Source organism: Thalia democratica, chromosome 6 (assembly GCF_965202585.1).
Source record: "Thalia democratica chromosome 6, ktThaDemo2.hap1.1, whole genome shotgun sequence".
NCBI classification, from domain to species: Eukaryota; Metazoa; Chordata; class Thaliacea; order Salpida; family Salpidae; genus Thalia; species Thalia democratica.
In genome coordinates, this window is record NC_139170.1 from 17,951 (window position 1) to 31,218 (window position 13,268).

Consider the following 13,268-nt stretch of genomic DNA (forward strand, 5'->3'; position numbering starts at 1 on the left):
TTTAGAAAAAATTTTACGGTCTTCTGAACTTTTTACATTAAAAAACACCTATGCTTGCTTTCGTCAATGTATAATCCATACGTTTTAGCACTCTTACACAAACAATTCTTGACTAAAACAGTTAAAACTTTGCAAATATGTTGTTTAATGTATTGGCTACGACACGCTTTTTTTATTTTTGCTTAAAATTGTTTAGAAAAAATTTTAGAGTCTTCTGAACTTTTTACTAGTCATTGTATAAACCATACGTTTTAGCACTCTTACACAAACAATTCTTGACTAAAACAGTTAAAACTTTGCAAATATGTTGTTTAATGTATTGGCTACGACACGCTTTTTTTATTTTTGCTTAAAATTGTTTAGAAAAAATTTTACGGTCTTCTGAACTTTTTACATTAAAAAACACCTATGCTTGCTTTCGTCAATGTATAATCCATACGTTTTAGCACTCTTACACAAACAATTCTTGACTAAAACAGTTAAAACTTTGCAAATATGTTGTTTAATGTATTGGCTACGACACGCTTTTCTTATTTTTGCTTAAAATTGTTTAGAAAAAATTTTACGGTCTTCTGAACTTTTTACATTAAAAAACACCTATTCTTGCTTTCGTCAATGTATAATCCATACGTTTTAGCACTCTTACACAAACAATTCTTGACTAAAACAGTTAAAACTTTGCAAATATATTGTTTAATGTATTGGCTACGACACGCTTTTTTTATTTTTGCTTAAAATTGTTTAGAAAAAATTTTACAGTCTTCTGAACTTTTTACATTAAAAAACACCTATGCTTGCTTTCGTAAATGTATAATCCATACGTTTTAGCACTCTTACACAAACAATTCTTGACTAAAACAGTTAAAACTTTGCAAATATGTTGTTTAATGTATTGACTACGACACGCTTTTTTTATTTTTGCTTAAAATTGTTTAGAAAAAATTTTACGGTCTTCTGAACTTTTTACATTAAAAAACACCTATGCTTGCTTTCGTCAATGTATAATCCATACGTTTTAGCACTCTTACACAAACAATTCTTGACTAAAACAGTTAAAACTTTGCAAATATGTTGTTTAATGTATTGGCTACGACACGCTTTTTTTATTTTTGCTTTAAATTTTTTAGATAAAATTTACAGTCTTCTGAACTTTTTACTAGTCATTGTATAAACCATACGTTTTAGCACTCTTACACAAACAATTCTTGACTAAAACAGTTAAAACTTTGCAAATATGTTGTTTAATGTATTGGCTACGACACGCTTTTTTTATTTTTGCTTAAAATTGTTTAGAAAAAATTTTACGGTCTTCTGAACTTTTTACATTAAAAAACACCTATGCTTGCTTTCGTCAATGTATAATCCATACGTTTTAGCACTCTTACACAAACAATTCTTGACTAAAACAGTTAAAACTTTGCAAATATGTTGTTTAATGTATTGGCTACGACACGCTTTTCTTATTTTTGCTTAAAATTGTTTAGAAAAAATTTTACGGTCTTCTGAACTTTTTACATTAAAAAACACCTATTCTTGCTTTCGTCAATGTATAATCCATACGTTTTAGCACTCTTACACAAACAATTCTTGACTAAAACAGTTAAAACTTTGCAAATATATTGTTTAATGTATTGGCTACGACACGCTTTTTTTATTTTTGCTTAAAATTGTTTAGAAAAAATTTTACAGTCTTCTGAACTTTTTACATTAAAAAACACCTATGCTTGCTTTCGTAAATGTATAATCCATACGTTTTAGCACTCTTACACAAACAATTCTTGACTAAAACAGTTAAAACTTTGCAAATATGTTGTTTAATGTATTGACTACGACACGCTTTTTTTATTTTTGCTTAAAATTGTTTAGAAAAAATTTTACGGTCTTCTGAACTTTTTACATTAAAAAACACCTATGCTTGCTTTCGTCAATGTATAATCCATACGTTTTAGCACTCTTACACAAACAATTCTTGACTAAAACAGTTAAAACTTTGCAAATATGTTGTTTAATGTATTGGCTACGACACGCTTTTTTTATTTTTGCTTTAAATTTTTTAGATAAAATTTACAGTCTTCTGAACTTTTTACATTAAAAAACACCTATGCTTGCTTTCGTCAATGTATAATCCATACGTTTTAGCACTCTTACACAAACAATTCTTGACTAAAACAGTTAAAACTTTGCAAATATGTTGTTTAATGTATTGGCTACGACACGCTTTTTTTATTTTTGCTTAAAATTGTTTAGAAAAAAATTTACGGTCTTCTGAACTTTTTACATTAAAAAACACCTATGCTTGCTTTCGTCAATGTATAATCCATACGTTTTAGCACTCTTACACAAACAATTCTTGACTAAAACAGTTAAAACTTTGCAAATATGTTGTTTAATGTATTGGCTACGACACGCTTTTTTTATTTTTGCTTAAAATTGTTTAGAAAAAATTTTAAAGTCTTCTGAACTTTTTACTAGTCAATGTATAATCCATACGTTTTAGCACTCTTACACAAACAATTCTTGACTAAAACAGTTAAAACTTTGCAAATATGTTGTTTAATGTATTGGCTACGACACGCTTTTTTTATTTTTGCTTAAAATTGTTTAGAAAAAATTTTACGGTCTTCTGAACTTTTTACATTAAAAAACACCTATGCTTGCTTTCGTCAATGTATAATCCATACGTTTTAGCACTCTTACACAAACAATTCTTGACTAAAACAGTTAAAACTTTGCAAATATGTTGTTTAATGTATTGGCTACGACACGCTTTTTTTATTTTTGCTTAAAATTGTTTAGAAAAAATTTTACAGTCTTCTGAACTTTTTACATTAAAAAACACCTATGCTTGCTTTCGTCAATGTATAATCCATACGTTTTAGCACTCTTACATAAACAATTCTTGACTAAAACAGTTAAAACTTTGTAATTTATGTTGTTTAATGTATTGGCTACGACACGCTTTTTTTATTTTTGCTTAAAATTGTTTAGAAAAAATTTTAGAGTCTTCTTAACTTTTTACTAGTCGTTGTATAATCCATACGTTTTAGCACTCTTACACAAACAATTCTTGACTAAAACAGTTAAAACTTTGCAAATATGTTGTTTAATGTATTGGCTACGACACGCTTTTTTTATTTTTGCTTAAAATTGTTTAGAAAAATTTTTACAGTCTTCTAAACTTTTTACATTAAAAAACACCTATGCTTGCTTTCGTCGATGTATAAACCATACGTTTTAGCACTCTTACACAAACAATTCTTGACTAAAACAGTTAAAACTTTGCAAATATGTTGTTTAATGTATTGGCTACGACACGCTTTTTTTATTTTTGCTTAAAATTGTTTAGAAAAAATTTTACGGTCTTCTGAACTTTTTACATTAAAAAACACCTATGCTTGCTTTCGTCAATGTATAATCCATACGTTTTAGCACTCTTACACAAACAATTCTTGACTAAAACAGTTAAAACTTTGCAAATATGTTGTTTAATGTATTGGCTACGACACGCTTTTTTTATTTTTGCTTAAAATTGTTTAGAAAAAATTTTAGAGTCTTCTGAACATTTTACATTAAAAAACACCTATGCTTGCTTTCGTCAATGTATAATCCATACGTTTTAGCACTCTTACACAAACAATTCTTGACTAAAACAGTTAAAACTTTGCAAATATGTTGTTTAATGTATTGGCTACGACACGCTTTTTTTATTTTTGCTTAAAATTGTTTAGAAAAAATTTTACAGTCTTCTGAACTTTTTACATTAAAAAACACCTATGCTTGCTTTCGTCAATGTATAATCCATACGTTTTAGCACTCTTACACAAACAATTCTTGACTAAAACAGTTAAAACTTTGCAAATATGTTGTTTAATGTATTGGCTACGACACGCTTTTTTTATTTTTGCTTAAAATTGTTTAGAAAAAATTTTACGGTCTTCTGAACTTTTTACATTAAAAAACACCTATGCTTGCTTTCGTCAATGTATAATCCATACGTTTTAGCACTCTTACACAAACAATTCTTGACTAAAACAGTTAAAACTTTGCAAATATGTTGTTTAATGTATTGGCTACGACACGCTTTTTTTATTTTTGCTTTAAATTGTTTAGAAAAAATTTTACGGTCTTCTGAACTTTTTACATTAAAAAACACCTATGCTTGCTTTCGTCAATGTATAATCCATACGTTTTAGCACTCTTACACAAACAATTCTTGACTAAAACAGTTAAAACTTTGCAAATATGTTGTTTAATGTATTGGCTACGACACACTTTTTTTATTTTTGCTTAAAATTGTTTAGAAAAAAATTTACAGTCTTCTGAACTTTTTACATTAAAAAACACCTATGCTTGCTTTCGTCAATGTATAATCCATACGTTTTAGCACTCTTACACAAACAATTCTTGACTAAAACAGTTAAAACTTTGCAAACATGTTGTTTAATGTATTGGCTACGACACGCTTTTTTTATTTTTGCTTAAAATTGTTTAGAAAAAATTTTACGGTCTTCTGAACTTTTTACATTAAAAAACACCTATGCTTGCTTTCGTCAATGTATAATCCATACGTTTTAGCACTCTTACACAAACAATTCTTGACTAAAACAGTTAAAACTTTGCAAACATGTTGTTTAATGTATTGGCTACGACACGCTTTTTTTATTTTTGCTTAAAATTGTTTAGAAAAAATTTTACAGTCTTCTGAACTTTTTACATTAAAAAACACCTATGCTTGCTTTCGTCAATGTAAAATCCATACGTTTTAGCACTCTTACACAAACAATTCTTGACTAAAACAGTTAAAACTTTGCAAATATGTTGTTTAATGTATTGGCTACGACAGGCTTTTTTTATTTTTGCTTAAAATTGTTTAGAAAAAATTTTACAGTCTTCTGAACATTTTACATTAAAAAACACCTATGCTTGCTTTCGTCAATGTATAATCCATACGTTTTAGCACTCTTACACAAACAATTCTTGACTAAAACAGTTAAAACTTTGCAAATATGTTGTTTAATGTATTGGCTACGACACGCTTTTTTTATTTTTGCTTAAAATTGTTTAGAAAAAATTTTACAGTCTTCTGAACTTTTTACATTAAAAAACACCTATGCTTGCTTTCGTCAATGTATAATCCATACGTTTTAGCACTCTTACACAAACAATTCTTGACTAAAACAGTTAAAACTTTGCAAATATGTTGTTTAATGTATTGGCTACGACACGCTTTTTTTATTTTTGCTTAAAATTGTTTAGAAAAAATTTTACGGTCTTCTGAACTTTTTACATTAAAAAACACCTATGCTTGCTTTCGTCAATGTATAATCCATACGTTTTAGCACTCTTACACAAACAATTCTTGACTAAAACAGTTAAAACTTTGCAAATATGTTGTTTAATGTATTGGCTACGACACGCTTTTTTTATTTTTGCTTAAAATTGTTTAGAAAAAATTTTATAGTCTTCTGAACTTTTTACATTAAAAAACACCTATGCTTGCTTTCGTCAATGTATAATCCATACGTTTTAGCACTCTTACACAAACAATTCTTGACTAAAACAGTTAAAACTTTGCAAATATGTTGTTTAATGTATTGGCTACGACACGCTTTTTTTATTTTTGCTTAAAATTGTTTAGAAAAAATTTTACGGTCTTCTGAACTTTTTACATTAAAAAACACCTATGCTTGCTTTCGTCAATGTATAATCCATACGTTTTAGCACTCTTACACAAACAATTCTTGACTAAAACAGTTAAAACTTTGCAAATATGTTGTTTAATGTATTGGCTACGACACGCTTTTCTTATTTTTGCTTAAAATTGTTTAGAAAAAATTTTACAGTCTTCTGAACTTTTTACATTAAAAAACACCTATGCTTGCTTTCGTCAATGTATAATCCATACGTTTTAGCACTCTTACACAAACAATTCTTGACTAAAACAGTTAAAACTTTGCAAACATGTTGTTTAATGTATTGGCTACGACACGCTTTTTTTATTTTTGCTTGATATTGATTAGAAAAAATTTTACAGCCTTCTGAACTTTTTACATTAAAAAACACCTATGCTTGCTTTCGTCAATGTATAATCCATACGTTTTAGCACTCTTACACAAACAATTCTTGACTAAAACAGTTAAAAATTTGCAAACATGTTGTTTAATGTATTGGCTACGACACGCTTTTTTTATTTTTGCTTAAAATTGTTTAGAAAAAATTTTACAGTCTTCTGAACTTTTTACATTAAAAAACACCTATGCTTGCTTTCGTCAATGTATAATCATACGTTTTAGCACTCTTACATAAACAATACTTGACTAAAACAGTTAAAACTTTGCAAATATGTTGTTTAATGTATTGGCTACGACACGCGTTTTTTATTTTTGCTTGATATTGATTAGAAAAAATTTTACAGTCTTCTGAACTTTTTACATTAAAAAACACCTATGCTTGCTTTCGTCAATGTATAATCCATACGTTTTAGCACTCTTACACAAACAATTCTTGACTAAAACAGTTAAAACTTTGCAAATATGTTGTTTAATGTATTGACTACGACACGCTTTTTTTATTTTTGCTTAAAATTGTTTAGAAAAAATTTTACGGTCTTCTGAACTTTTTACATTAAAAAACACCTATGCTTGCTTTCGTCAATGTATAATCCATACGTTTTAGCACTCTTACACAAACAATTCTTGACTAAAACAGTTAAAACTTTGCAAATATGTTGTTTAATGTATTGGCTACGACACGCTTTTTTTATTTTTGCTTAAAATTGTTTAGAAAAAATTTTACGGTCTTCTGAACTTTTTACATTAAAAAACACCTATGCTTGCTTTCGTCAATGTATAATCCATACGTTTTAGCCCTCTTACACAAACAATTCTTGACTAAAACAGTAAAAACTTTGCAAATATGTTGTTTAATGTATTGGCTACGACACGTTTTTTTTATTTTTGCTTAAAATTGTTAGAAAAAATTTTAGAGTCTTCTGAACTTTTTACTAGTCAATGTATAATCCATACGTTTTAGCACTCTTACACAAACAATTCTTGACTAAAACAGTTAAAACTTTGCAAATATGTTGTTTAATGTATTGGCTACGACACGCTTTTTTTATTTTTGCTTAAAATTGTTTAAAAAAAATTTTACGGTCTTCTGAACTTTTTACATTAAAAAACACCTTTGCTTGCTTTCGTCAATGTATAATCCATACGTTTTAGCACTCTTACACAAACAATTCTTGACTAAAACAGTTAAAACTTTGCAAATATGTTGTTTAATGTATTGGCTACGACACGTTTTTTTTATTTTTGCTTAAAATTGTTAGAAAAAATTTTAGAGTCTTCTGAACTTTTTACTAGTCAATGTATAATCCATACGTTTTAGCACTCTTACACAAACAATTCTTGACTAAAACAGTTAAAACTTTGCAAATATGTTGTTTAATGTATTGGCTACGACACGCTTTTTTTATTTTTGCTTAAAATTGTTTAAAAAAAATTTTACGGTCTTCTGAACTTTTTACATTAAAAAACACCTATGCTTGCTTTCGTCAATGTATAATCCAAACGTTTTAGCACTCTTACACAAACAATTCTTGACTAAAACAGTTAAAACTTTGCAAATATGTTGTTTAATGTATTGGCTACGACACGCTTTTTTTATTTTTGCTTAAAATTGTTTAAAAAAAATTTTACGGTCTTCTGAACTTTTTACATTAAAAAACACCTATGCTTGCTTTCGTCAATGTATAATCCATACGTTTTAGCACTCTTACACAAACAATTCTTGACTAAAACAGTTAAAACTTTGCAAATATGTTGTTTAATGTATTGGCTACGACACGCTTTTTTTATTTTTGCTTAAAATTGTTTAGAAAAAATTTTAGAGTCTTCTGAACTTTTTACTAGTCAATGTATAATCCATACGTTTTAGCACTCTTACACAAACAATTCTTGACTAAAACAGTTAAAACTTTGCAAATATATTGTTTTATGTATTGGCTACGACACGCTTTTTTTATTTTTGCTTAGAATTGTTTAGAAAAAATTTTACGGTCTTCTGAACTTTTTACATTAAAAAACACCTATTCTTGCTTTCGTCAATGTATAATCCATACGTTTTAGCACTCTTACACAAACAATTCTTGACTAAAACAGTTAAAACTTTGCAAATATATTGTTTAATGTATTGGCTACGACACGCTTTTTTTATTTTTGCTTAGAATTGTTTAGAAAAAATTTTACAGTCTTCTGAACTTTTTACATTAAAAAACACCTATACTTGCTTTCGTCAATGTATAATCCATACGTTTTAGCACTCTTACACAAAGAATTCTTGACTAAAACAGTTAAAACTTTGCAATCATGTCGTTTAATGTATTGGCTACGACACGCTTTTTTTATTTTTGCTTAAAATTGATTAGAAAAAATTTTACAGCCTTCTGAACTTTTTACATTAAAAAACACCTATGCTTGCTTTCGTCAATGTATAATCCATACGTTTTAGCACTCTTACACAAACAATTCTTGACTAAAACAGTTAAAACTTTGCAAACATGTTGTTTAATGTATTGGCTACGACACGCTTTTTTTATTTTTGCTTGATATTGATTAGAAAAAATTTTACAGCCTTCTGAACTTTTTACATTAAAAAACACCTATGCTTGCTTTCGTCAATGTATAATCCATACGTTTTAGCACTCTTACACAAACAATTCTTGACTAAAACAGTTAAAACTTTGCAAACATGTTGTTTAATGTATTGGCTACGACACGCTTTTTTTATTTTTGCTTAAAATTGTTTAGAAAAAATTTTACAGTCTTCTGAACTTTTTACATTAAAAAACACCTATGCTTGCTTTCGTCAATGTATAATCATACGTTTTAGCACTCTTACATAAACAATACTTGACTAAAACAGTTAAAACTTTGCAAATATGTTGTTTAATGTATTGGCTACGACACGCGTTTTTTATTTTTGCTTAAAATTGTTTAGAAAAAATTTTACGGTCTTCTGAACTTTTTACATTAAAAAACACCTATGCTTGCTTTCGTCAATGTATAATCCATACGTTTTAGCACTCTTACACAAACAATTCTTGACTAAAACAGTTAAAACTTTGCAAATATGTTGTTTAATGTATTGGCTACGACACGCTTTTTTTATTTTTGCTTAAAATTGTTTAGAAAATATTTTACAGTCTTCTGAACTTTTTACATTAAAAAACACCTATGCTTGCTTTCGTCAATGTATAATCCATATGTTTTAGCACTCTTACACAAACAATTCTTGACTAAAACAGTTAAAACTTTGCAAATATGTTGTTTAATGTATTGGCTACGACACGCTTTTTTTATTTTTGCTTAAAATTGTTTAGAAAAAATTTTACGGTCTTCTGAACTTTTTACATAAAAAAACACCTATGCTTGCTTTCGTCAATGTATAATCCATACGTTTTAGCACTCTTACACAAACAATTATTGACTAAAACAGTTAAAACTTTGCAAACATGTTGTTTAATGTATTGGCTACGACACGCTTTTTTTATTTTTGCTTAAAATTGTTTAGAAAAAATTTTACAGTCTTCTGAACTTTTTACATTAAAAAACACCTATGCTTGCTTTCGTCAATGTATAATCCATACGTTTTAGCACTCTTACACAAACAATTCTTGACTAAAACAGTTAAAACTTTGCAAATATGTTGTTTAATGTATTGGCTACGACACGCTTTTTTTATTTTTGCTTAAAATTGATTAGAAAAAATTTTACAGCCTTCTGAACTTTTTACATTAAAAAACACCTATGCTTGCTTTCGTCAATGTATAATCCATACGTTTTAGCACTCTTACACAAACAATTCTTGACTAAAACAGTTAAAACTTTGCAAACATGTTCTTTAATGTATTGGCTACGACACGCTTTTTTTATTTTTGCTTGATATTGATTAGAAAAAATTTTACAGCCTTCTGAACTTTTTACATTAAAAAACACCTATGCTTGCTTTCGTCAATGTATAATCCATACGTTTTAGCACTCTTACACAAACAATTCTTGACTAAAACAGTTAAAACTTTGCAAACATGTTGTTTAATGTATTGGCTACGACACGCTTTTTTTATTTTTGCTTAAAATTGTTTATAAAAAATTTTACAGTCTTCTGAACTTTTTACTAGTCAATGTATAATCCATACGTTTTAGCACTCTTACACAAACAATTCTTGACTAAAACAGTTAAAACTTTGCAAACATGTTGTTTAATGTATTGGCTAAGACATGCTTTTTTTATTTTTGCTTAAAATTGTTTAAAAAAAATTTTACAGTCTTCTGAACTTTTTACTAGTCAATGTATAATCCATACGTTTTAGCACTCTTACACAAACAATTCTTGACTAAAACAGTTAAAACTTTGCAAATATGTTGTTTAATGTATTATCTACGACACGCTTTTTTTATTTTTGCTTAAAATTGTTTAGAAAAAATTTTACAGTCTTCTGAACTTTTTACATTAAAAAACACCTATGCTTGCTTTCGTCAATGTATAATCCATACGTTTTAGCACTCTTACACAAAGAATTCTTGACTAAAACAGTTAAAACTTTGCAAACATGTTGTTTAATGTATTGGCTACGACACGCTTATTTTATTTTTGCTTAAAATTGATTAGAAAAAATTTTACAGCCTTCTGAACTTTTTACATTAAAAAACACCTATGCTTGCTTTCGTCAATGTATAATCCATACGTTTTAGCACTCTTACACAAACAATTCTTGACATAACATATTTCCAAAGTTTTAACTGTTTTAGTCAAGAATTGTTTGTGTAAGAGTGCTAAAACGTATGGATTATACAATGACGAAAGCAAGCATAGGTGTTTTTTAATGTAAAAAGTTCAGAAGACTGTAAATTTTTTCTAAACAATTTAAAGCAAAAATAAAAAAAGCGTGTCGTAGCCAATACATTAAACAACATATTTGCAAAGTTTTAACTGTTTTAGTCAAGAATTGTTTGTGTAAGAGTGCTAAAACGTATGGATTATACATTGACGAAAGCAAGCATAGGTGTTTTTTAATGTAAAAAGTTCAGAAGACCGTAAAATTTTTTCTAAACAATTTTAAGCAAAAATAAAAAAAGCGTGTCGTAGCCAATACATAAAACAACATATTTGCAAAGTTTTAACTGTTTTAGTCAAGAATTGTTTGTGTAAGAGTGCTAAAACGTATGGATTATACATTGACGAAAGCAAGCATAGGTGTTTTTTAATGTAAAAAGTTCAGAAGACTGTAAATTTTTTCTAAACAATTTAAAGCAAAAATAAAAAAAGCGTGTCGTAGCCAATACATTAAACAACATATTTGAAAAGTTTTAACTGTTTTAGTCAAGAATTGTTTGTGTAAGAGTGCTAAAACGTATGGATTATACATTGACGAAAGCAAGCATAGGTGTTTTTTAATGTAAAAAGCTCAGAAGACCGTAAAATTTTTTCTAAACAATTTTAAGCAAAAATAAAAAAAGCGTGTCGTAGTCAATACATTAAACAACATATTTGCAAAGTTTTAACTGTTTTAGTCAAGAATTGTTTGTGTAAGAGTGCTAAAACGTATGGATTATACATTGACTAGTAAAAAGTTCAGAAGACTGTAAAATTTTTTCTAAACAATTTTAAGCAAAAATAAAAAAAGCGTGTCGTAGCCAATACATTAAACAACATATTTGCAAAGTTTTAACTGTTTTAGTCAAGGATTGTTTGTGTAAGAGTGCTAAAACGTATGGATTATACATTGACGAAAGCAAGAATAGGTGTTTTTTAATGTAAAAAGTTCAGAAGACTGTAAAGTTTTTTCTAAACAATTTTAAGCAAAAATAAAAAAAGCGTGTCGTAGCCAATACATTAAACAACATATTTGCAAAGTTTTAACTGTTTTAGTCAAGAATTGTTTGTGTAAGAGTGCTAAAACGTATGGATTATACATTGACTAGTAAAAAGTTCAGAGGACTCTAAAATTTTTTCTAAACAATTTTAAGCAAAAATAAAAAAAGCGTGTCGTAGCCAATACATTAAACAACATATTTGCAAAGTTTTAACTGTTTTAGTCAAGAATTGTTTGTGTAAGAGTGCTAAAACGTATGGATTATACATTGACGAAAGCAAGCATAGGTGTTTTTTAATGTAAAAAGTTCAGAAGACTGTAAAATTTTTTCTAAACAATTTTAAGCAAAAATAAAAAAAGCGTTTCGTAGCCAATACATTAAACTACATATTTGCAAAGTTTTAACTGTTTTAGTCAAGAATTGTTTGTGTAAGAGTGCTAAAACGTATGGATTATACATTGACGAAAGCAAGCATAGGTGTTTTTTAATGTAAAAAGTTCAGAAGACCATAAAATTTTTTCTAAACAATTTTAAGCAAAAATAAAAAAGCGTGTCGTAGCCAATACATTAAACAACATATTTGCAAAGTTTTAACTGTTTTAGTCAAGAATTGTTTGTGTAAGAGTGCTAAAACGTATGGATTATACATTGACTAGTAAAAAGTTCAGAAGACTCTAAAATTTTTTCTAAACAATTTTAAGCAAAAATAAAAAAAGCGTGTCGTAGCCAATACATTAAACAACATATTTGCAAAGTTTTAACTGTTTTAGTCAAGAATTGTTTGTGTAAGAGTGCTAAAACGTATGGATTATACATTGACGAAAGCAAGCATAGGTGTTTTTTAATGTAAAAAGTTCAGAAGACCGTAAAATTTTTTCTAAACAATTTTAAGCAAAAATAAAAAAAGCGTGTCGTAGCCAATACATTAAACAACATATTTGCAAAGTTTTAACTGTTTTAGTCAAGAATTGTTTGTGTAAGAGTGCTAAAACGTATGGATTATACATTGACTAGTAAAAAGTTCAGAAGACTCTAAAATTTTTTCTAAACAATTTTAAGCAAAAATAAAAAAAACGTGTCGTAGCCAATACATTAAACAACATATTTGCAAAGTTTTAACTGTTTTAGTCAAGAATTGTTTGTGTAAGAGTGCTAAAACGTATGGATTATACATTGACGAAAGCAAGCATAGGTGTTTTTAATGTAAAAAGTTCAGAAGACCGTAAAATTTTTTCTAAACAATTTTAAGCAAAAATAAAAAAAGCGTGTCGTAGCCAATACATAAAACAACATATTTGCAAAGTTTTAACTGTTTTAGTCAAGAATTGTTTGTGTAAGAGTGCTAAAACGTATGGATTATACATTGACGAAAGCAAGCATAGGTGTTTTTTA